The following is a 25215-nucleotide window of genomic DNA, read 5'->3' as shown; positions in this document are numbered from 1 at the left end:
TCGATCGACGCTCTTTCGATCGAGCCTGCGTATCCCCCGGATATGCGATACCTCCTCGCCGGACCTCTCATGAGTGTGTCCCTCTGAGAATGGCGCGGCGATATTAACCCATTAACGTTTATAAATCGTCGCCGAGCGGCGCGTGAGTTGCCTGCGGAGTGCGTTTCGCGACATGCATTTCCAATGCCGAATATCACGTGGGCTTCTGTATCGATCTTGATCAGGGGCGGGCAATATTCATCAGGAAAATAGAAAGTAAAAAATCTGATGAATCGACGTTATAAAGTATGTAATTACATTTTTTGTTGTATATGTTACTTTGTTAAATCAATAAATGTAATTAATGTAGGTAATTTTGCAATGATATCTCTGACATATGATGTGTACAAAAAACTGTATTCTATTTTATAAATACATAAACAAATAAAATAAATAAAAAAGAAGGGTACAACTTTCATTTTTTCGTAATCGTTCGGAGAACATTTTCTTATGCATTTCTCTTCATAAAAATCACAAATTATCATAATAATAATATTATATACTCAAGAACAAATTGATGCATTAAAGTAAAAAATGAAATCCTTATTTAGATCGTTACAAAATTGCTGTTAGTTATTGTTAGCACAACTCCAACTCTTGAATTAGTTTTAAAATAATTAAAATATAACTGACCACGATTTTGTAACTATGTGATAAGGATTTTATTAACTTTATTTCAACACACATAGCATACACAGTAATATACTAATTTTTCCCTGAATGTAGCGTCATTATTATGTTACTTTTCAATGAAGAAAAGTACATAAGAAAATGTAGAGATAAAATAATTCACATAGAACAATCACGACAAAAGTTGTATCCTCCTTTCTTATAGTATCATTAAAAAAGAAATAAATTTCCTTTTTCATAAAGTACCAGAATAAAAAAAAATTATATATGAATTTGAAACAAAGTAATTTTTCAGCGAATCCGTACCTGCTGCCCAACAACATAGAGGATGGCGAGAGGAGGACAGAGAAAGAGGAAAGACGCACGAGCACGTCAGAAGGTGGAAGAGACCGTGTCACGTCTGCGGAACCACTGCGGAAATGCCTGCTCGTGACTCGTCGAGTGTCACGTGTCGCGTGGTATCGTGCTTCGCGACAGATGATTATTTCCTTTTCGTCTTCTTATTAGCCCACGTCTCAATGGTCCCCGAATAAAGGTGTCTGAAATTACGAGGACTCCGCCGCGCCGAGGTAATAACGTACGTAAAAATAACATATTTGCAATCGCGTGCCACGCGTACACGCTGCGGAATATCGCTTCCTTTAATCGGCTTCTTTCTCGAAGCTTATACCGTTATGGTGCACGTTACGTTCGTCGTCAACAACCACGTTGTCGAAGATAATACGCTGCAACGTGGACGAGACGTCGCGCGTTTGACGTTAAAAACATCTCCGGGCGGGAGGCCCCGTCGTAATTAATACGTTGCCGGAAAATACGCTCTTACTTCACTTGCGTCGGATAAAATGAATTATCACCGACAATTATTATCGAGTGAAATACGACAGGAGGGGTCAGACGCGAGGTGAGGCGCGTGACAGCCGACAATTATTCCTAATGCGCGCCTTCTAAGCGGCTGGCCGAAAGGAGAGGAAGAGACGCGTGTAACGAACGGGAAGGGAGAGAGAATGATCGTAATTATAATCCTCAAGCGGGTTTTCAATCGGGAAATTATTCGGCGAAAGACATTCTTCAGCAGGCGACCGTATCGAATAAAAAATCGAAGACCCCTACATAAGCATCCATATATATAAGCGAGCCCTTTTCTTCTATATAATAATACCGATAATAATAGGACCGATCAAACGACAGACGACGAAATTTCCGATGAGAGTGACGTGATTAATCATTATCCGCCGTTCGCGAGCGGATTAATTAGTGGATTCGTCGAGAGACGGTACGTCGAATGCCAAGAAGACATCCATGACGAGGAGTTCTAGCTGTACACCGAGATGTTATTAATTGATCACAGACAGATACTAATTGCGCCTCTATCGTGTACCAGAAAACAAGCCAGCGCACGTGCATTGTAAAGTCAAGTTTACTGATTTACGAGTTCCTCAATTTCCGTGACGCTAAATGATCCGAGAGTCGCACCTTTCCGTCATTCCGACTGCTACAGATCATTCTCAGTTTAATTCCTGTGTTATCACAAGTAATGCTCGAAACGTTTGTGGTGAATAGATGGAAAGTATTTAAACTCAAATCTTTTCTACCTTTTATTTATTCTTTTTTTTATCAGGGGAAACCATAAGTAAATTTGTTTCTTATATACAGGATGTTAAAAAAAAACCATTCATCATCATTTATAAATCGTACACAGCATACTGAGTAAAAAAGTCTTAGTGAACGTAAATCAAAAACTCAACCGGTTTTGAATCCATCCATTTTGTATGTTAGTATCATAACTGGCTTATTATCTCTTTTACATGTTGCATACGATATGAAAAGAGAGAAATCGAGAAGTGACACTGATAGGCTATTTGGGAGAATTACAATGAGGTAATCTTCTATAATACCTCCTTCTATAATCCAATCATAATGGTTGGTTGATGTCAACTTACTAACTCTCGTTGAAATTTTTCATTATAAAGTATGTGGAAATTAAATAAAGAATATTCAAATCGTGGTTTAAATACTGAGAGATTGGACATAAGAGAAGTTCAAATTTCAATTGTCTTAGAAGTTTAAGAAGTGATGGTTTTGAGGGAAACCAAAAATCTTTGCAGACGTAATCTGAAGATTTTGTGAACCGTTACATAAAATATATTGCAAAACTGGATGATTGTATTGAAAAATAATATTGTATATATTTTAAAGAGTCAACATATTCAGATATTTAAACTATTGTTTTAACAACGTGGAACGGATATGAAACGACAGGTCTTCCAAAAAAAACTTGCGATTTTTTTCTCAATCGATGCGATTAAGACGCGAATGAGAGATCATACTGTCAAAGACATCGCGAGTAACATTTGCCGAAGATGATTCCGGCCGTTTGGTTGGAAAGAGTTCGCCGATAACGTCAGTTAAATTACAAAGTAACGAAGAAGTTCCATTCGACGTGTATAATGGGCTGACCGATCGTAACGGCGAGTGCGCGGCCGCCGCATAACGCTGCTCTTAAACATAATGAGCGGTGTGATTGATCGTAAAGGTAATGGCCATCGAAGTTCAGCCGGCGGCTGGTGCGGGCCGCGTGTGAAAAAAGGCGAGCTTGCTTTGTCGATTTCGAAAACTCCGCGGGAGGCGACGCGTCGCTCCATTTCATCGACGTCGTCGCGCTGTCCGTAAAGATTACGGACTGTACGATAACACTTTTACGCGTGTTTTTCATTTCGACTAAAGAAACGAGAAGAGAAAAGAGACAAAGCGAGAGACGGAGACGGAGAGAAAGAGAAAGACGATATTCGGCCACTAAACTCACCTGGTAAACCTTGGCGCTCGGCAAAGTTATTCGTGAAAGTCAAGAGAAGGAATATATCCTGAGAAAGAGAAACACCCACGCACATCACTATTTCTTTCAACAGGAAAGGCTCCGTTTAGAACACTTACCGTTTACATAGATTAAATTAATTTCGAGACGGATGGCATTCTAAGTGGCGATAATGAGTGATGACGGCAGGAAGATACGTGCGACATTTCATCGTCAGGTTCACCAGTCGATTAGATGGATAAAAAATGCGCGGCTCCTTTGAAGATCGAGGGCACTCAAGTTAACACACGTTATTTGTCACATGGCGCGGATTACTAAATATCGCGATTACGTAAGCTGTTTTCTCGTCTCCAGTATCTGGAGCGGCGATCAAGATCGATGGAAGGTGGAGGAATTAATGTACTAATCGGAACTAATGTATTCTACTACCCAACTCGCCGTTCCTAATTCATTCTTTTTCTAAACTCGACGATAAAAAAGGAAATACGAAGCTAAAAAATGAAATGGTTTCTCGCATATAAATGCAGGTCCGCAGAACCCTCATTATCATTAGATGCATCGCTTTCACGCCGCAGGAAATTAAATCCTGCTGCAAATAAAAATGTGAAATCGAAGATATTCATATGAAACCATTTCTGGGATGAATTATTAGAACAGAGATTAAATTCTTCGCGAGTAATTTGTTACAGTATCAAGCAAAATGGTGTAAAAGAAAACATAGGTTTAAATCGGTAGAAGCGCTTTCTAATTAAGTAAACATTAAATAATGTCTACTATTATTATTAATAAAACATTTACAAGAGAGAAACAAACTTTAATAAAGTATAAAACAAGTATTTTTAAATTAACACTTTTACTATCGCTATAAATTTTTGAAATGCCGTGGAACTATATTATTTTTTGTAATATAATATAATTTTAAGTAAATGTTTTACGTTAAAATATATTTTCCAATAAAATATGTTTTAAATAAATGTCCACGGCAAAATTGATAGAACTCTTTAGAATAATTTTATGTAAATCTATTCGATATAAAATCAATATAAAATATTCTGTTTATATACAGATGGTAAGTAGAAAAAATATAGAGAAAACGTATATTAAATTATAAAATAATATTGAAATTGATACAGCGGCGCCCTTCATATAATTCACACGAGTACGTATCCAATTGAATACACATGGCAGTTAAAGTGTTAATAATATATTTTTCAGGTTCGATTAACTTACTACGAAGTATATACTTTCAAATCGATAGTTAAATTATTATTCAGTTTTTATGAAATAATGATAAATAATAAAATTGACTTACACATATATCAATTTAGATATTTTATGTACAATAAAAAATGGTAACTTATTCAATTGGTGGCCATTAACGTAATACATGTAATCTAGCCGGACAACCCATTATCTGCTTGAGTAGAGGTACAGAAAGACAGCTCTCCCGCGAAAAGACGAAAGTTCTTTTCTAATCCTGGAATCGAATCGGAAGCCAGCAGATGTATAGTTAGGGGTTGCTCCGGAGCGCAAGGGAGGATAAGTAGAAGGCAGCGTCTGCTGACTGTAACGTAGGTGATTTCAGCAGAATTCATGGTTGCTTGATTACGAGTAATAAACCGAGCGTTAAGACAAGATTTATGAGCATCTCCGGGCACCTATAGTCCCTGATCGCCACCCCGGGGCCCCATTTCGTTGTCCGTTCTTTCACTGCTTGTGATCCGCACCACGGGATCTTACCCCCATTCGCCGACGGCTTTAAAAGCAAATCGAAAGCGAACAAAATCTGTGAGAATTTTGAAAAATATCTTAATTTAGTCACTTATAATCTGTAATATATTTCATGAGCCATGGTAATAAATTTAATTCAGATTGATGATAATATATGTAAAAGATTTTTTTTTATATTAAGGTGTTGAAAAAGAAACCAGTATTTTAATATTTATTTATATGAAAAAAACGCATAAAAAATACATTGATTTGAAAAAATAATTAGCTAATTAAAACTTAATTAATAATACATTTCATCAATCAATACATTTTAAAATACATGGGTGTGGATTTAACATTGTGCAGTTTATATAATTTTTATTGTCTTGATATAAACATCAGTACGGTGAAAATTACGTAAATCTCGCATGATATCAAATTCACATCCATATATCTTTTAGAGTCTAGAAAATTGGAAAAGTATATATAATTTTCGAAACTTTAGGCTTTGCAAGGATTCACCTTCGGTCCTCATCGTTCAATCTGGCGAACCCTATCAAGAGATTTTCCTAACATAGCGATAGCGATTATTCTTCGAGGCGTCTAGCTTCATTGCAATATCTCTGACACCTAACGTTATTTAAGTCAAGAAATTGCTTATGTATATACGTGCTCTCGTTAATAAAGAGACCGATATATTACCTAATCATCTTGTAAGAAGATTCGTAGCTCCTTCTCTCTCCCCATGAGAATTTCACGGACGAGTGTTCTGACCGCGAAAATTAACTCCCCCGCACTATTTGTTTTATGCAAATGACTCGACACGCAATACCTCTCTGTCGAAGTACTGTCGTTAAACCGCGTATTCACTTACTGGGAATAATAACCACTCGCCGAAGAAACTTGAGTCGAATATTTTTAGATACCTCTCGGAATCGCATAACTTTCAAGTTCACTGGGTGGTCAAGAGTCGGGATGAACGGATGAACAAGTGGAAATGCGATTTTCGATAACGCATATAAATTATCGATTAATTGAGAAATAACTGTTTAACCGAGATGATGCGCACGTGGCTTTCGAGCTGTTCGAATTGCACATTTACATGGCGAATGATTGCGGGCGAGAGGCTCGAGGAAACGTGAGTGCATTTTTAGACGATCAATTACCACAAGGAAGTTCGTTCCCTTGGGTGGTCGTGAAATCACCGCTGATAAACGGTTGAATCCTTCGCGGTGAACAGAGTTTGCGCCTCTAGGGACGGATCTGTATGAAAGCTAACGAAGTTTATATTCCTTTCGAACCCTAAGTCTTTCACTAACAAGAGTTCAGTGAAATAATTTTGTTCAGAGAGAGGTACGCACCGATTTCTTTTTAAATCATATATTCCATACGGTAAAAAAAATATATCTTTTCAATAATTCTTTTTGGCTTTATTATGCATTTAATTTCTTAACATTGATTATCTCAGTATTTCTTATTTTAATTCGCCACAGGCTATTAACTGTCTTTTTCTTACTTGATTTTATTGTGCACTTCTATACGGAAAGGTTTTTACTGAAACATCTAAACAGATACAAATCTGATATAATTATGTTGGACCATCAAAATATAATAATTATGTAAGATATTTAAACGTTAAAACTTAAAACGTCAAAATTTTTTGCAGCATTGCTCATCATGTTTGAGATTCCTATATAATTTTTATGTAATCATTTCGTCAAACAAAATTATTTTTACCGAAAAAAGAATTTAGTAATAATTATTAAATATTAAGTAAAATTTGAATCAAATATTCGGTTAATATAACCAAAAATAATTTTACTTTAATAAATATTCATCAAATATAATAATATAATTAATCGTTTGCTAATACTTACTACTAAATTTTTGGAAAAGTAAAATTTAATTATATTAATCAAACATTTGACTGAAATTATTTCGTTCAATATTTGGCATAGTCATTACCAAACGTTTTTCAGTGTTAAATCTGTTATTTAGCTAAATATTTTTTAAGCACTTCATCAGCAAATTTGTTCTTTCCGTGTACATGTTCAAAGAGATTATTTATAGAAAAGAATAAACGTCATTTCTCTTTTCCCTATCTCTTACCCAAAGACCCTAAAAATTATTAACTTCACGCCCCGAAAAATCAATGACCATTCCTGACAATGACAGATCGAGTTCGGTGAAGGCCTTTCGTTTAATCTCATTACCAACGATTATATGTTATTTTTTCTCTGGTCGGCGTATCTTCTTCAAACCGGCCCGATCGAATTACTCTTGCCGTTCGCGTAGCTCTCGAAATCTCACGGAACCCGTATCCGAAGCGGAGGCGTGAGACTTGGAATTTCTATTCTTGTGTGCGAGAGTGCGTGTACGCTTTAAACTTTACGGACAGGATTTATCTCAAGGAATATTATCGGGACGTTGGAGAGTTTTCTGGTCGTAAACTTCCGAATCTGAACTTTCCTGTCGCCAAGTAATCTTCATTAAAGAGATTATTTTTGAAAAAACTTTTATGCAGCAGAGAAAGTACATTTTTTTATAAGAATCTTTTCTTTCCGGTGTTCTTTCCAATATTTAACATGGAAAATTATACATGCAAAATTATATATGCATGAAAGAAGTATATTTTCGCGTGGCAAAATAAGAGGCTCGCGAAAGAAGGGCGATGTAAAACTTCATGCTACGCAGACCGTCATAAAAATCAGTTACAAAACCCGATGCAAACATGTATACCTTGTGCGAAATTATAGCCTGTTTAAATAAAGTAAAAAGCGCGGTCATCGAACAACGATTGCTGTTCGTAGCGCGATGCGTGATTTCGAAAGGAGCTGAATTGCAAATTCGCACCTACTAGCTAGCACGAAAAAAACGAGAGTCTAAAAAGTAAACGCCGATGGTAATCTCGTCTCGCATTTATGCTGTAAGACAGCGATTGTTTTGTGAGCGCGCAAATCACTATCCTTCTCTGAGAGACCGACGAGGACGGCGATCGCCACCACCTTGGAACATCATGCTCTTTGAAAGCGAGCCTCGCATAAAGAGATTCTTCTCTCGCGTTGGGTGTACCACGAAGAAAATATATTCTTGGGTTTATCACTGCGTTCGTCCTCTTTCGTGCGAGTAACGCTGCAACATTCGTTACATCACGCCTCATTCTCGCGATAATAGTGCGGTAAAATTTTATGTTTAGCGTATTTATAAGCAAAGAACTTGCACGAAAATTGTGTGATTTAAAAACTAATATAATTTAAATATAACTTTTTTCATGGACCTCGAAAGATCTTAGGAAAGAATTCTCGAGGCAAAGAATTAATCTCACCATCGCTTTCGGTTATCTTCTAAATAACGATAACAGTAAAATAAAAATTGAAATTTGACAGCGATTTACAAATACAGAAATTACAATTTGAAAACTTAAGATTTTCAAAATTAAATTTCTCGAGATGATAATATATTTCGTTAATAAATTAAAAATAATTTTTTTCATACACCTTGAGAAGTTCTTAGAAAAGAATTTTTGAGACAAAATATATTACTTATGAATGTCTTCGATTATCTTTCAAATAACGATAATATAATAGTAAAATAAAATTTGAAATTTAACAGCGATTTGCAAGAATTTAAAGACTTTGCAAAAACTCGTGTGATTTTCAAAATTAAATTTCTCAAGATAATAATATATTTCCTTGATAAATTAAAAAAAATTTTTTGGTGCATCTTAAAAAGTTCTTAAAAAAGAATTTTCGAAACGAAGCATTATTCTCACGATTGCCTTCGATTATCTCTTAAATAATGATGTGGTAAAAATAAAATTGCAAATTTAACAGCAATTTACAAGAAAAAAATTTGCACAAAAATTCATGATTTTCAAAATTAAATTAAAGATGATAATATATTTCTTCGATAAATTAAAAATAATTTTTTTGATTCACCTTAAAAGATCCTTAGGAAAGAATTCTCGAGATGAAGCACTCACGATCGCCTCCTCATCTCTCGAGCAGCAATGATGGTAAAGATAAAATTTTCATATTTGGTAGCAATTTACAAGTAAAAAATATGCATGATAACTCGTGTGATTTTCAAAATTAAATTTCTCGAAATGATAATATATTTCCTCGATAAATTAAAGATAATTTTTGAGGGAGAACCTGAAGAAAGAATTCTCAAGGCACTACTCTCCGACCGCGATCGTCTGCGATTATCTCACGAATAACGCCTTAAGAATTTCTCTCAATACTTGTACACGCACGGATTAAAGCTTTCGCAGTAAATTAAGAGCGCGCGAGCGATCCTCCTTTAGTTCCGTCGATCCCATGATAAATTGGATAACGTGGCGTTGTAGCGCGATATCTCGCACGGGGCGCATCTTCGGCGCGACGCAAAGAAGAGTACCGGGTGCCGGATGCCCCGGCCAGCGCCGAGCGCGTATATATTGCGCAACACTGGCGCCAGGCCGCAATGCCGCGGGGCCCGAGTGACTCACCGAGACGAACAACGCCGGCCAAGAAGAGACGTGGCCGAGAGGTTGACCCACCTATCGCGCAACCGAGGACCCGTCCAAGGTGCTTCGGAGACAGTTCGTGAGAGTGACTCTCTCGTCCTCCCGTCTCTCAGGACGACTCGCTTCGCCAGTTGACCCATTTTTTTACGACGACGATCGAACAATACCCGCGGTGCAACTATTCGAACGACAAGAGCCATTCGTTCCTCGGTATTCAAATTTATTCAGAGACTATCGTTAAACATTATGTTTTAATAATAATGATTGCACACTGAGAGAAAAAATATAGTTACAATTACATTATAATTAATTTACAATCATTTTAAATTATATATATATATATTTTTTTTTTGTATTGTATAAATATAATATTATTATTAACATTATATAGTAACGATAAAAGAGCTCTTAATCGTAATTATTTACTATATTTATTTATACAATTATAATCACAAATATATACTAAACACTTTTCTTTCAGTGCAAAGGTGTCTTACAAAATACTGTCAGAGAATTCTATAAAAATTCTGAAAAGACAAATAGAGTTATAACCATTCAATGCTTTGTGCGTTTAAAAAAATGTCACGATTGCTTCGCATTAACCCACATTGTACATTGAGTTGCATACGCTGTTTACAATTTATAATTACGATTTATAATTGGACATTGATTGCATTATATCTCTTGTAAGCAGGAGAACAGATCGGAATTTTTAGCAAGAGCCTGCGAGATTCCACCTCGGTAGAGGATTAATCGCGTGAATGTTAAGGTGGCGAGTGTACGTTGTATTTTCTCTTAACAAGAGGATGTAAAGTACTCGAACAGCGCGATGCGGCGCGTCAATGCGATTTCGCATAAAATCCGCCCACGAGGTTTCCGAGAGACGTGAGTAACTGCGAGGTGGATTTTACGAAATTTGTCGCTCGCTCGCCGTCAGACTGTCGCCGATGCAAGTTTGGGGAAAGTCCTGCGTGTTAACCTTCGCGTGCGAACGTATCGTTACACGACAAGATTCTTGACCTGAGACACTCGTGGCCGAAAGATATTTCACTCCGATACAATGTAGCGGTCGTGTGTGCACGTGCGATGTGTTAAGTAATTACAGAAATCCGCTTCGAGGCAGCAAGCAATGAGCCAACACATGCATGGCTTATGCAGTTGTTCCATCTATTATTCAAATTGAATTTCGCAAAAGCTTCTGCGAAATTCAAGAGTGAAATCAGAAATTTTGGCATAAGAATTAATTCATATATTGATCGTAAGAGAACGTCAATTAACTTTGATTGATTGTCGCACAGACTTTTATAATCGGTTCCTTAACGCCACACTATTTACTTTATGCTTAATTTTATATAAAATAAATTAATAATATAATATGACTTAGAATTTAATGTTTTTTAAAATATTTATGGATGTTTGGCTCGTGTGCATAAAAAATACACGTACCGTGGGGATAATAAATATCATTCCTGCGACACGTGTATAAATGTATATATATCTATATATATTTATCATCGCTATGAATTCGTAAAATGTTCTCATAACATTAAGTAAATTTTTCTCATTAAAATAGATTTTCCAATAAAATATATTTTTTAAATAAAAATTCTCAGCTAAATTAATAGCCTCTTTCTTCTCTAAGGTTCAGTTCCACAACTCAAGGTTAACTCTTAATCTTAATTTAACTTATTCATTATCTGTTTCCAATTCTAGAATTGGAAAGAGATGAGAAACAAGTAGAATCTTGGTTAAGAGTTGTGGAACTGGGCGTAAAACTTTTAAAATGAATCTTATTTTGAAATTTCACTCTTAAAGATTGAGAATTGAGACTCTCTGAATGTGGAAAATTTTATTCTAAACTACGAAAGTTGAATCATTCTTTTTGACTGACTTAATTTTCGTTGTGTAGAATGAAATTTTTCACTGCAAAGAATTTGAAGAGTCTACAGAATTCATAATATATTTACTGCATAAAATGAATGCAAAAATTCTTGCCTTTGCCAAAAATGTTCTTGGTTCATATATAAACAATAATAAGTAGAGAGGAAATGTACATATTCAAATTGATACATGCAGCATCTTGGACTCACACAGTATATCCAATGCATGGCAGTCAAAATATTAATACATTCATTTTCACTTAAGTAACTAATCGTTAAGTCAACAATTAAATTTATTAAATCTTTCAACACAAAACAAGTATCAACTTACATAAAAATTCTGTGATGCCCCATCACGAGTATTATCGTAATTTAACGATGCATTATTTGGTATATTATTGGTGATAATTAGTGTTTAAATTTCGAAATAAAATTTTATGTCAGCGTTTCTCGCTTCTCTTCGTTGAAATTCTGTCGATTATATTAAAGAACGTCAAAACAAATTGGAAATTAATGTAAAGACATTCGTAAAATAAATGTGAATTGATCCGAACGATAAAAGAAACGACGATGGACCGGAGAGAGGAGAAGGAAAGAGGATCGGGAAGGACAGGTCGTAGCGCACAGAAGCCGAAATGCCGACGAAGGGTTTTATTGCATCGGACAGGATATAAAAGTCCGGGTTACAAGCGTGCACACTCGCGAAACCGCCCGGAGCTGGTCACCTCTACTCGCTGTGCACGTCCACCGGTTTGCTCTTGCTCTTGCTCTCGCACAGTTCACGACCGAATGAACGAACTCGCCGCTTGTTCTTTTTTCTTCTCGGTCCACGAAAAAGCACGCTCGAGACATCACGAAGTAGTTGACCTAAATGATCGCACCTACGGCCGTCGGAGGTACGCTCTTGTCGCCGAATTACGCATGCCGGTGACCGCGCATGGGCTCCGTGATCTTTAAGGGGTCGACCTTTTCTCTCCCCTCGTCTTGCTCGCTTTTAATTTAAATCTTACGTGCACTCGCAAAGTTGCGCTTGTCGGAGAAAGCGGATCGGCCGAATGCGATGTAAATTCGCGAGCTCGAATCGCCAGAGTGAGAATACGATGTGCAGACGGAGGGAATTGTTTCGCGGAAGCGAGAGCGTTACTTTTAATCTTCGCAGATTTATCTGGCAGTTTATTCGTATGCAGAAACTTAAGAGATATCTGCAAATGAATTCGTATCATTTAGACGAATCAAGGATCACGATTTTCCACGCAGCAACACGCACAGAGGCGCGAAAGTGGAAGAATACAAGACGGCACGGCGGTTTGATCGCCGGGAAGCGCCTCGCGGCGATAGATTAAGTGGGCGAGGTAGTATTAATCACGGTTTCCCCGTGAGGGGGAGGGGGAGGGGAAGATTATTACGGCATAAGGGCGATCCGCTAGTTCGTGGCGCCCATCGGCTGATAGCGTCGCTATCGATCATCCTACACGTCCGCGATGCCGTTGTCGTGTATGACTAATTGCCGCAACGACCGCACCGCGCACTGCGTTTGCCAATTGTAATTAACAGTCGCCTCAAGAGAAAGAGAGAGAGAAGAGTGGGAGAGAAAGAGAGAGAGAAAGAGAGAGATCTTCGTAAATTCTCCTCCAGGCGACAGCCTGGAGATCGAGCGCGATACAAGTCCGGATTAAAAGCATTAAAAGCTCCATCATGTCTCTCAGAATATATATTAATATATTAGCAAATATATACTTTTATAAAGATTATTTAGTGTTTCTTCTAGAAAGAATTAATGCTTTTCAAAATTTAAAGTCCTATTATTTAAGATTATTAAAGCGTAACTGACAAGTTAGAAGATCATAAAGACAATAATTCCTACACTTTAAAAAATATGTGGGTGTAGATTTAACATCATATGGTGTCTATATTCTTACCGTGTTGGTATTAATACTAACATCAATATGATATGGATTTAAAATCCATGATGTTATTATAGAGACACGCATGTTAAATCCATATTTCCCACGCATGTTAAATCCCATATTTTTTAGAGTTTATCTATCATTAATTGAAGGATTAATTCTACACAAGAACCTATAAATAAAACCGTAAATAAGACCTTCCTTTTTTAATTTGAATTATGACGCCAAATTATCTCTATCAGTAATGTCACATTGTGAACAATTTTTTGACAAAAATCAAACAGAAAAACAGGAAATATAAGAGTTTAACAAGTTTGAGAGCAAAGAATGTTTTTATTAAGAAAAATTTGTAAAATTTTATAAATAAAAAGTGAAAAAATTGCTTTATACTTTTAATTACTTTTTTTACGTTCATTACTTATTATTAATGTTAAAAAAAATATAAATGGGATAAGAGAAGTAGGTAATAAAATTTCCGCAAACAAAATAATAAAATCAAAAAAGCTAAAACATTGTTCTTATACTTATTATATATGCGAAGATAAATTTTACACATATAATAAATTTACACATGTATAAAATAAATGATTGAAAGATAAGAAGTTTCGTTATTTCCTGATTCTAACTTTCTGACTTGTTTGATTTTTGTGAAAAATCTTTTAATTCTAAAAATGTTAAATTTCTTAATGATTGCGACTGAACTTTTAAATCATCACTAGTGGCATATGAATAAGAAAATTAATATTGCAACAATTGATAATGCATGTGTGTGTGTGTATCTATGATTAAAACGATTATACTGACATAATACTATTCTAATGACGTAATATATGTTATTATATAAGCAGAGTACGTAATCATAATTAAAAATGAACTAACCACAATGACATTTCAATGAAAAAACTTAAGCGAGCAATAAATCCTCAGGATCGATATTCTAGAGAAGAATTTCCTGAGAATACAAGGTAAGAGAGAATGCTCGTCTCTAGGGATGTGCGTGTTAGTGGTACTGGAAGCTCAGAAAGCGGCGGACACGGAAAATTATAAAAATCGATGATTGCCAGGGCCGAGACCGCAGTGAGCAACTACGGTGATCGTTGCCCGTCGTTGGGTAGGCGGGCAAAAACTAACAAACGAGTTCCCCCTGTGATACTTGACCGTCTCCTTGTCTTCCTCTTTGGCTGCCTCCTCCACGAGAACTCGAGGAGCCAAGCGGTGCGAGCTTCAAGCTTCAAGGTAGACCCCAACGAGGCGATTCGTAAACGATCCTCGTACTGACCGTCCGTCGCCGGCGGGACTGATCGACTCGAAAATGCGCTCTTGAGAAGAACGATCGATGTTCGACCAAAGAAACCTTCGCTATTTTTTTTCCTGACTAAAAAATATGTATGAACGAAGTACAACATACACTTTCATAAGAAATAGAAGTATCGCAATGAAGTAATCTTATTTTCAATTCCCACATGTATCTTTTAAAATCTCAATCTCTTTCTCCGAGCGCAATTGGTTTCGTAATCCTACATCTCGACGATCAATTGCATTTCAGTTTCATGGAAGACAAGGAGAAGGTAAGTATTTTTAATTATAAATAGAGAAAAAATATTATTAAAAAAACTCGCTTGTGTGCTGATTGAAAATGAAGATAATTCAATCATGCAATGCTTTTTAAAAATCAAAATTCTTTTCCCATGACATTTTTTGTCGGTGGCAACTCATTGTTGCTGTGCGTACCGTAACAAATGAAAAATACGCTTGCTGTCGGTGCGAACGTCATATAAACTCGTTTCGGCCGACCTTCCCTATCGTGTCTTCCGGGATTCCACCTTTCCAAGAGACGATGGAACGGAGATGGTGTACACGAGTCGATAAGAATCTGCCACGGTGGCCAATGTCCGTGGAATGTGTGCCAAACAGCGGTAGTACGTCACGCGTTTCTCAGTGCAACTCGCGACAAAATAAAATGACGATTGATATTCCACGTACCCCTTTGCTCGTGGTGTTTTTAGCTACGATGGAATTTGGACGCGTTAAAAATTTGGCGAAGTTCCTAATACGCACAAGACGATCGATTTGCTTAATCGTGCATCCAACTAAGAAGTTCTAATACGATTTTTAAAAGGTATAAAAAATCTTAGATTTATAATAAAATTTTATGATTCCATACATAAATATGAAAAAATATTCTTGAGGAAGAAGTAAATGTGATTCAGTTTTTACTTTAGAAATATGTCTTTAAAATTAACGGTCATAAATAAGATAATTTATTAGAGCAGTAAAGCGATATAAATTTGTAGAACAATAAACAACATTAACAGAAAAATATTTGGTACTTGTAATTGTAATTGTAAATGTAATTGCATAGTCAAATAATTAGGAACATTATTTTTATAGTTAAACTTTTGAAATACTTGAGAAGCATGCAGTTATTATTTACAGTATGTATTTTTTTGTGTGCAGTTCTATACATAAAAATATATATAGTTTGCAACAAAAATGGTTATAAATTATAGAACAACAAATACTATAACAATAACAACTAAAAAAAATAGAGTACTTAACCATAATTATTTTATCTGTAATTACAAATTCCCAAACACTTTTCTTTCATTACCAGTGAATATAAATTTATCCTACCAAGAAACGTTCATACGACACTTGCCTAATTTTCCACAATTAATTGCAAAGACAGAAAGAATATTTGTCATGAAATCGAACAATTATTGAGATAATTTTCGTAATTGTCTCTCATTTCTTTTATTCCTTGTCGAAGAAGCCGATAGTAAATCGCGTGCCTCTCACTTTTTTCTTTGGATCCCACGAATGCATTCACTGGACGAAGGCATTACAAAAAAGATTGTTGGCAAATTATACACGCTGCGCGAAATTGCCGTCAAAAGCAAAACTATCATTCATTGAAATAAAAGTCTTAAATGGTAGTAAACTTTCGTGTCGCATGGCAAATATATAAATTGGCATTACGGTTTTTGATCCGTTCTCCAACTGCGTGCATTTAGTATCGAACGTAATCGCCCATGTCGTATTAAACGCGAGTTCACGGTGTTGCGATAAGGCTCGGGATCGATTGTATTTACAATTAGCTTTAAATGCGCGGTGAAAAATACGGCCTCCGGACTCGCGCAGCGACTTATGATCTCGAAGAGGGATAGTCAGCGGGATGCGGCCCTTCGGCGCGTCGTCACCCACGGGGAGATCCATCAAAAGCTTGGTTCGAGTAGCTCACGAGGCAGTAAAGCATCCGTTACAAACGTGAAACGTCGGCCCCGATGTACGAGTCCGTAGGCAGCATAACGAATGTCAGATAAAACACGGAGAGGAACTCCCTTGAAACACGATAGCGTGCCTCGACTGCGGTGAACGAACGCGGGGGTTCGGGCTCGGCAGAGTCCGCGAGTTTAGGAATTGATTTGCAAGTAAAACCCGATTACGGCTCGCCCTCGTCATCGTTCGTCGCGAGCAATGTCCCGGAGAAAAAAAAGGATTCGCTATTCCTCTTCTCCCTCGCCATACCCCAGATGCCCCCGGCATAGCAACGCTTCTGAATTTACGATCCGGGAGACTGCGAGAGGATCGACGACCGATACACGTCGAGATCCCATCTAACGGGTGTCGTAAACGAAAGTGACTTACGAACTGATGCGACAACTGACGAGGTAGTATCTACTCTGAGAATCGCTCTCTTTCTCTCCTTTTTTTTTGCGACGCTGAGAATGATCAAGTTGAGGATCTAAGTAACGACGTCGTATACTGTGCGGGAACATCTCTTCTGAGAACGACGGTTAGACTACTTTCTGCATTTGATCGTCTTATATTTTATGGGAATCGTTCCGAATCTTGGGGACTAGGCCGAAGTGTAGGACATTGATCGGAGGAGAAGACACGTCGCCAGATTAGCCATGCAAAAAGCGATGCTATAAAGTGTAATCCGGTTCAAAGAGTCGTGTGTCGCGAACGTTCGGATCAACCTGGCCACACCCCGTCACGCCCTGCGTTTATTCTTTTGTCAGACATACCGGTATTATATTATAATTCGTATATCGATCGACACGTCTTGCGATCAGCTCTTCGTCTCGATGAGAGTAGAAGTAGAACATGGAAAAAAAAAGATTAACTGTCACAGTTAAAAATTAAGTATGGTAGCTAAATAGAAAAAGTAGTATTATATGGATACCTAACGTCGTGTCTGCGAGATCTAATTTCCATTAGATGTGAGACCTAGATATTATCATTGTAACAGACAAGTATTTTGCTATTATATCAATGTATTTATCTTTGCAGCAAATTTTGCAGCATTTTCTGTGTAGCAGACAATATTCGGTAGCAAATACAATTTCAGCAAACCATATTTAACTGTGGTAGAGACAATTTTCTTTTACACGGACATCCAGTAATTATGACAACTAACTTCATGTTGCTAAATACTCTCTAAATCTGAATCAGTGGATAGTCACTAATTACCCAGTGGCATACTTGGCACTGATAATCAGTGAAGTTTGCAACTAAAAAAGGAAGAATGTTTGAGCATTATATAACTGATATTTGTCTGTTAATTTCAATCTTTCAAAACCATAATCATTGAATTTAAGCAAATTAAACAACTAAAAAATTAAAACAAGATTAATTAGATTACATAATAACGATTAACTAGGTTAGGGATCTCACATTTAATTCACTGATTACGTGGCATACTGATATCAGTGATTATCCTGATTCAGATTTAAAGAGTAAATTGATCTTTAACAGACACGCATACTTTGTTATCACGTCCTTATTAGCTTAGCTACAGCAGCAAATCCTTTGTATGTTAGCAAATTTCGTAGCTATAGTAGCTAATACAATTTCAGCTAATCAGAATTAGCTGTAACCAGAAACATTTTTTTTCCGTGAATGCTCGCGTGAACGAGCATTAGGCTGTCATTTTCGATATCGTCGGTTAAGAATATGTGTCAGATCATAATGCGAAATTCGTTAAGTGAAGAACAAATCTTGCACATGGAAGCGATTACACATTAGTGTGCAACGCGAGAGATAAAAGTCGCGTAAATCATGATCGCGCGGTTGACTAACGTGTCATCGCAAATGCGCAATCAAGTGTGGATAACACATCGGAGGATTCATCGATTCGACTCATTGCATAATATCGTCATCGGCGTGTCCTCGTATCGCGAGCACGTACTTCAAAATAAGATCTCTCCGATGGCAACATATTCGTAGGAGAAAGTCGAAAAGTTACTCCATTTATGTGCGTTAAGTACCTATTTAAAACCACTATATACTTCTTTTATAATCATATTTATACACAATAAAAAGCATTTTATATGTATTAATTTAACATAACGTGATTTTATCTTATTTAACTATTTTGTATTAAATTGATATTTAATATTTCTTAATGTTAAAATAATACAGTTTATAAGTGAGTGAAGAAATAACATTAAAAACTGTAATTTTAAAATCAATTCTAAGAAAATAAATGAATATAAAAAAATATAAATATTAATTTATCATATTATAAATGTTAATTTTACTAAAAAAAATATACTTGGTAATTTGTTTCCAAATTGTATTGCTACATTTTTTGTAATCTTTTATTGCTTCGCAGTCGTAATAATTGAAACAATGAAATTCGTGTAAGAGATAAACGGGATAAAACTGAATTCAGGCGCCAGTAGCGATACCTGCGAACCGTGCGAAAGGCACGCGAGCCTTCTGATCGTTTCTTTCTCTCCCCATTCCAGCGTAAAGCGTACACAAGCCAGTGAGGCGAATGACGAAGAATTCGTGCCGTGAAGGCAGCTCTTCGTGCCGTTCTAGTACAATTATCATCCATTTACCGGCCATCAGGCAGTTAGGAGTGATTACAGCTATCATAGCTGGTTTCATCAGCGACAGCGAGGAGCAAACGAGGGTGACAGACAGACCTGCGTGTACCGTAATGGCGTCGCGCCGTGCGGAGACCATCAAACGATTAGCGGATCCACCTGTCATCGTAGATTCTAACCGCTCCCAGTAACGCAGGCCTATTATCATCGCATCAAGGCGCCCTAATGCCGCGTATCCGTTTTCAGACCGTCGTTGATTGCTCCTCGCCGATTCTCCCTCCTTCGAATCGCTCACGCGGGCCTTACGAAATCGTTTCACGATCTGGGACGCACTTTCGTCACGAAATATCACGGGATGTCAAGTGTCAGACGTCAGGGATGACGCTAATTCGTTTTTACGCGGTAACAAGGAGCGAGATCGTTTGTCAAATCTTAGAACAACTATCGTCTTGAAAGAACTTTCTTATGGCGCGAGCGATGAGATGGTAAAAGTATCAGATAAAAGTAGAAACTGTTCATCTTTGTGACATCCATTAGAAGAAGATGAATACCTCCAACTGCGATATTTTATACAAACTGTCCTCGTAAACTTTAAATTGATGATACTAAGTTGTGTAAATGTTTGTTCTTTTAGTTAGACAATTAGCAAGAGACAATCGTAAAAAAATCCGAGTTAATTGTTGTAACTAATATTTGAAGAAACATATAATATGTAATATAATTATATAATATGTAATATAAATATATAATTATAAGAAATATTCATTATATTTTGTGAAATTAAAAATTTGTCTATTATAATTTAATTTAATAAAATATAACAAATATTATTTATATATGCACAATTTTAATTCTCCCTCTACAAAATAACTTTGCGATGTAAGATGAATCCAGGGCTTTCTCATCCCACGTCAGTACCGACGTCGTCAACGTGTCAGGAGCGTCGCTGCGACGAAGATCCTGAGATCGTCAGTCTGACACGAAGAGTTGGTCGTATCAGAAGTTCTCGTGGTTACGGGAATATCATTAGTTTTGACAAGGCACGTTCGCGTGCTGCGCTCGATGAGAATATTTACTGCGCCGGCTGATCTGTCAGCTGATTGTACCAGCGTAGTCTTGCCCGGCTTCTTGCCGGCGCGACACGACGTGGAGAAGCTGCTACCGTATGCGAACTCGCTACCGGAGGGAATCGAAGGCAGGAGAAGAGGTTTTGTGTAGACGAACGACGACTCTTCGCAAAGAGTCTTCTTCTCTCGGCGTTCCTCCTCTCCTTCTTTCTTTCTCCCTTTCATCCGTTCTTTCTGTCCGTTCGTCGTCCACCGGCCTTTCCTCTTTCTCCGTCTGTGACCAATGAATGCCGATCCGCTGATGCGCGCCGATCCGGCTGGTTTGACGAGGCCTGATGGATGCTCCTGGAATCTCGGGACTTCGCTCGGCTCGGGATGTGCAACGAGAAAAATCGCAGTTTAAATCGGCAACGCGAGCGCGCGGTTAGATATTCCTGACGACGACGACGACGACGACGACGATGAAGAGGAGGCCCAGACCTTCGATACAAACGATCGCCGCTCTATTGTATCGGAGGCACCTAACCGTTTCGATATAGTTGGAAATACCGGCCCGGACCCCCGAATAGCACTCCACTCCAACGATCAGCCGAGACCGGAATTCTTGTCAGGACTGGTTCCTCGGCGCGGAGAATGCTGCCTGCGACTGCAGTCGGCGACACCGACACTCCGCCGCGAGATGTATTTAACGCATACCGAGAATAATTGAGAGCGATTTGTTTGACCGTATCTAATCCCCTCGGGTTTCAGATCGATGTCAATTTCTTCTGGGCCGGTATATATTAAATATATATTTACCGAAGAGTTGTTCCGTGTTTCACAAACTGAATCATTGAAATTTATTGCTCGTAAATATTATTAATAATACAAATCAAATTAATAAATAGGATGAGATCTTCGAGTTTGGACGGCTCTACCGTACCTTCGGGGGTCTTAAGGTCGACAAGTCAGTAATCTTGAGAATTCGTTTCTCGTCGAGTTGCTAATCACCATCCTAACGCTCCAATCAGTTCGACTCATCGATTCGCTGCAAGCTTATAATTATCACTCAAAATTGATAGCTACTATGCGTTAATAAACACCGCTGGAATATATTTTCTTTGGCTCGTTCCTCACTCGATGTAGATACAATGAAAAGATTATAAGATGTAATAACATAAAATATAAAAATCAAGAAAACTTAACGAAATTAATATACAATTCAAATATTCGATTCTAAACTTTTTATATTCGTGCATAAAAATATAAAAATTATTTAAACTTTATATCAATCTAGAAAAATAAATAAAACTCCTTTTACTGTCTTATATCATTACTTCGCCCAACGACTCAATTAACGACGCAGATCGTTATCTACTCATGTTTTCAACTTGCATCATATTACCGTCGGAATCTTTTTCTCTTCCTTTATCTCTCTTCTTCTCTCACTCGGCTCGCAACTAACATCGTAAACCCACGTAAAAATGTACGTCAAAGAGTGTTGCATTCGATCTCCCAGGCGTTTTATTGCGTAAGCTCGTTCCGCGAGAACTCAAATCGACATCGATAAAGAAGAAGAAGAAGAAGATGAAGAACAGGTGGACGCGACGGCCGTTACCTCCGCTCTCCGTTTCCGGGAACTCGGAATGCACACTCCTGGGAGCACCTATGATGGGATGACTTAAATCCCGTGCTAGTGCCTCCTACTACTAGTCACCGCGGTATTGCGTCAATGGTAGCGCAAACCGAAACGATCGACCAACCGACGATATAACCCCCTGTATATGTTCCCGACGTGAAAAAGGGGGGTAAGTGGGTAGGAAGTACGATCTTTCACGTTTCCAAGTCGCGTTATTATCGCTGATCACGTAGCTACTTAGAAGCGGCTTCTCTTGGCTCTCTTGGCTCTCTTGGCTCTCTTCGCTCTTCTATACCATAGATATCTCTCCTATACGCGGCAAGATAGCCAGGTGAGAGCGAGTCAGCCTGGTTTTACTCGTTCCTCGCCGTCTCTCTCTCCTTCTCTTTCTTCGTTCCGTTTCGCCTTCATCATCTCCACTGCCATCTCCACCTCCTCCGTTTCTCACCCTCTCTGCACCCGCTGGCATCTTCGCGGGTATTTGTGCCTCGGTAGGTACAGACGAGCGGATTCCGGCTCGGCCAGACAGCGCTGCGCCTCCGCGAGCTTCTCAGAACTCGCGCGAGTGTGTGCTCGCGCGCGAAGCGAAAAGATGCAACGACAAGAGGAACAGAGGAGGAGGAGGAGGAGGAGGAGAGAATCGGTGGCAGGAGTCCCCTTTTCCTCCTTGTGTGAGGGGAGTACCCGGATGACTAGACGGTGGGAACTGTTCCCGACTACGGAGGTGAACCGGCACATCGCATCAGCCGGTCTTGTTTTGACGCCGCGCCATGCCATGCCGCGCCGACCGAGTGCACGGGAGAAGTGCATCGACCTCTAAGGTCGTTGCGCTATCCTCGACCTACGGTCATCGTGCACTGCGGCTGGGGGCGAGGGAAACGCTTTTCCCTCCCTCTCTCCATCCGAGGTGGGTAACAACACACCTGGGACTCTGGGAAAACGCGATTAACGGCCCCGATGTGCTCGATTAACCACGACCGGAGAATAATATCGCGAAATTATTAGGAGAATTTCAATGAAAGCATGAACTGCTCAATAAAATTTTCAGTATTATCTTAACAGCTTCGAAATTGTTAAAGATCTGGAAATATTCATAATCCTCTGCAGAGCACCTCCCTTGCCAATTTTCCTGACAATAAGCAGACGGAAATTGTGGATTACAATAATTATTTTAACGAAAACGTGAATTGCTTATGAAATTTTCAGCATTGTTCCAGCAACTTTGAAATTATTAAAGACTGCGGAATATTCATAAACCTCTTCAGAGCATCATCAACCCCTTCCTCGTCAATTTTCCTAACAATGAGAAGATACAAACTGCATATTACAATGACAATTATTACAATGACAATTATTTTAACAAAAGAGTGAATTGCTTGTAAAATTTTCGACATTGTCCCGACAACTCCGAAATTATTAAAGACTCAGGAATATTCATTATTCTCTGGAGAGCGTCAACCCCTCCCTTGCCAATTCTTCAGAAAAATACAAACTGGACTACATTAACTATCAAGCTCTGCTTATTGTCCTTCCTTCAGGAGGACGCCAGCCAGGGTCGCGAGGCGGTTCCTATTGTTGAAGACGTACGCGTGTACGTCTGGCAATACAGTCGCCTTCTCTCTCGCCGCTTAAGATCTATCGTTGGAATTTGCGTATGTAGATTAACCCCCTTGCAGGAGCAACTATTGTTCCTGAAGGAGACGAGGAAGAACGGGGACCAAGGCATTCGGCAGAATGTATACAGATGCTCGTTAGAAGATAGATCCCTATGACGAAGCATGCACGTTGAGTAACCCGTCTGATAGCTTCCGAAAGTCGTTGCGATAATCGAATTAAAATATGTAATAGCAAACTTATAATATTCAGTGGAATTTAAAACAAAATAATTGTTTTAATAAATTATGCTTTTCAAATAATTATTTCATAATTAGATCTAATGTTATTTTTTTCTATTGGATTCGATAAACACACTTTTAATATTATTATTTTAGATTAATCTGTAACTGGAATTTGGAAAGGACGATTTTGCTGAAGTAAAAGTCCAAAATTTAATTTAATTAAATACAGATTTGAAAATAATTGTTTCTTTTTTTTTTTTCAAATAAAAAGGCTCTTTTCTTTATATTCAGACTATTATTTTTATCTAAGATACGATACACTAGTTCAAATTTTTGAACTTTTTGCTATTTTAAATTATTTCATTAATCATTGTCACTTCTACGTCGCGATATTTGATAAATGCAAAATCAGTAATACAGACCGAAAGGCAATCGAAATTGCGGAATCGCAACCTGTGAAATTCGATGTGAAGGAACTCTCCTTCGAGTAGTTACTTCAAACACGCGGCGTGTCTCGACTCTACGTACACACTCGTGTGCGTGAGCGCCTGCGTGCGTGTCCGGATTCGTAATAAAAAAATTGACGACATCGCCACCGCGCCGGCAACACGACGACTCCCCGCCGACCAATAGCTATTGATCAGCTGCTCTCCTCTTGTGCCCGAGCCGGCTCTGGAAAGTGAGCCTCGAACCGATCTCAGTACGGAGAGACTCAACGGGGACGACAAGGAGATGCTTTATTCTTTCCGAGGACTTTCGAATTCGGACGGAGTACAAGACGCGATTCATTAGTCCTTTTAATGGCACATCCATCCTTCAATAATATCGTCACCACAAGACCGATCCCGATCTCTTTCCCGACTACGCAAATATTTTCTCGTGCGATCGATAATAATGGAATTCGTACCCTTCAAAATATGCAGCGGAGACTCAAGATTATAGAGTAACTACAGCTAGAAAAATTCGTTAAATACCATTAATTGTTTGTCAATCTGCAACGTACATTTGTCAACTTTTTTCCGTGTACGATAGAAATGGATAGAATTTATACACTAAGAAAATACATATTAAATTTTAATAAATATTGGTTTGAATAATACTAACTTATTTTTATTTACTTACTTAAATAAATATCTACTTAAAAAAAATTAATAATTAAATCAAATTAATGGTTTTTGTATCAAATGAATATATATGTACATTTAGTAAATATTCAGCTAGTATATATACTATTGAAATATTTATTAAAATTTAGTATATTTAGTATATTAATTTCTCACATTTTTCTCTCAGTGTATAAATATTTTTTCCCACTTTCTAATAATTAAAATTAGATCATAAACTTTTTAAGAAGCTTATGAGTATTA

General features: G+C 37.8%; 1 protein-coding gene and 1 long non-coding RNA gene across 3 annotated transcripts in view; one reads left to right on the top strand and one right to left on the bottom strand.

The window, feature by feature from the left end:
* The window catches only part of LOC147906763 (uncharacterized), a 137853-nt gene extending 113735 nt beyond the window's left edge, over nucleotides 1-24118 (top strand). Inside the window, exon 2 of the long non-coding RNA XR_015548145.1 lies at nucleotides 965-24118. This is a non-coding gene — a long non-coding RNA (uncharacterized LOC147906763). The remainder of the gene's footprint in view (nucleotides 1-964) is intronic.
* The window catches only part of LOC105144915 (uncharacterized), a 212077-nt gene that overhangs the window by 106688 nt on the left and 80174 nt on the right, over nucleotides 1-25215 (bottom strand). The gene's annotated exons all lie outside the window — the stretch shown is intronic.

Source organism: Acromyrmex echinatior, chromosome 18, assembly GCF_024713525.1.
Source record: "Acromyrmex echinatior isolate Ae372 chromosome 18, ASM2471352v2, whole genome shotgun sequence".
NCBI lineage: Eukaryota > Metazoa > Arthropoda > Insecta > Hymenoptera > Formicidae > Acromyrmex > Acromyrmex echinatior.
This window is presented reverse-complemented; position numbering and strand designations above follow the sequence as displayed.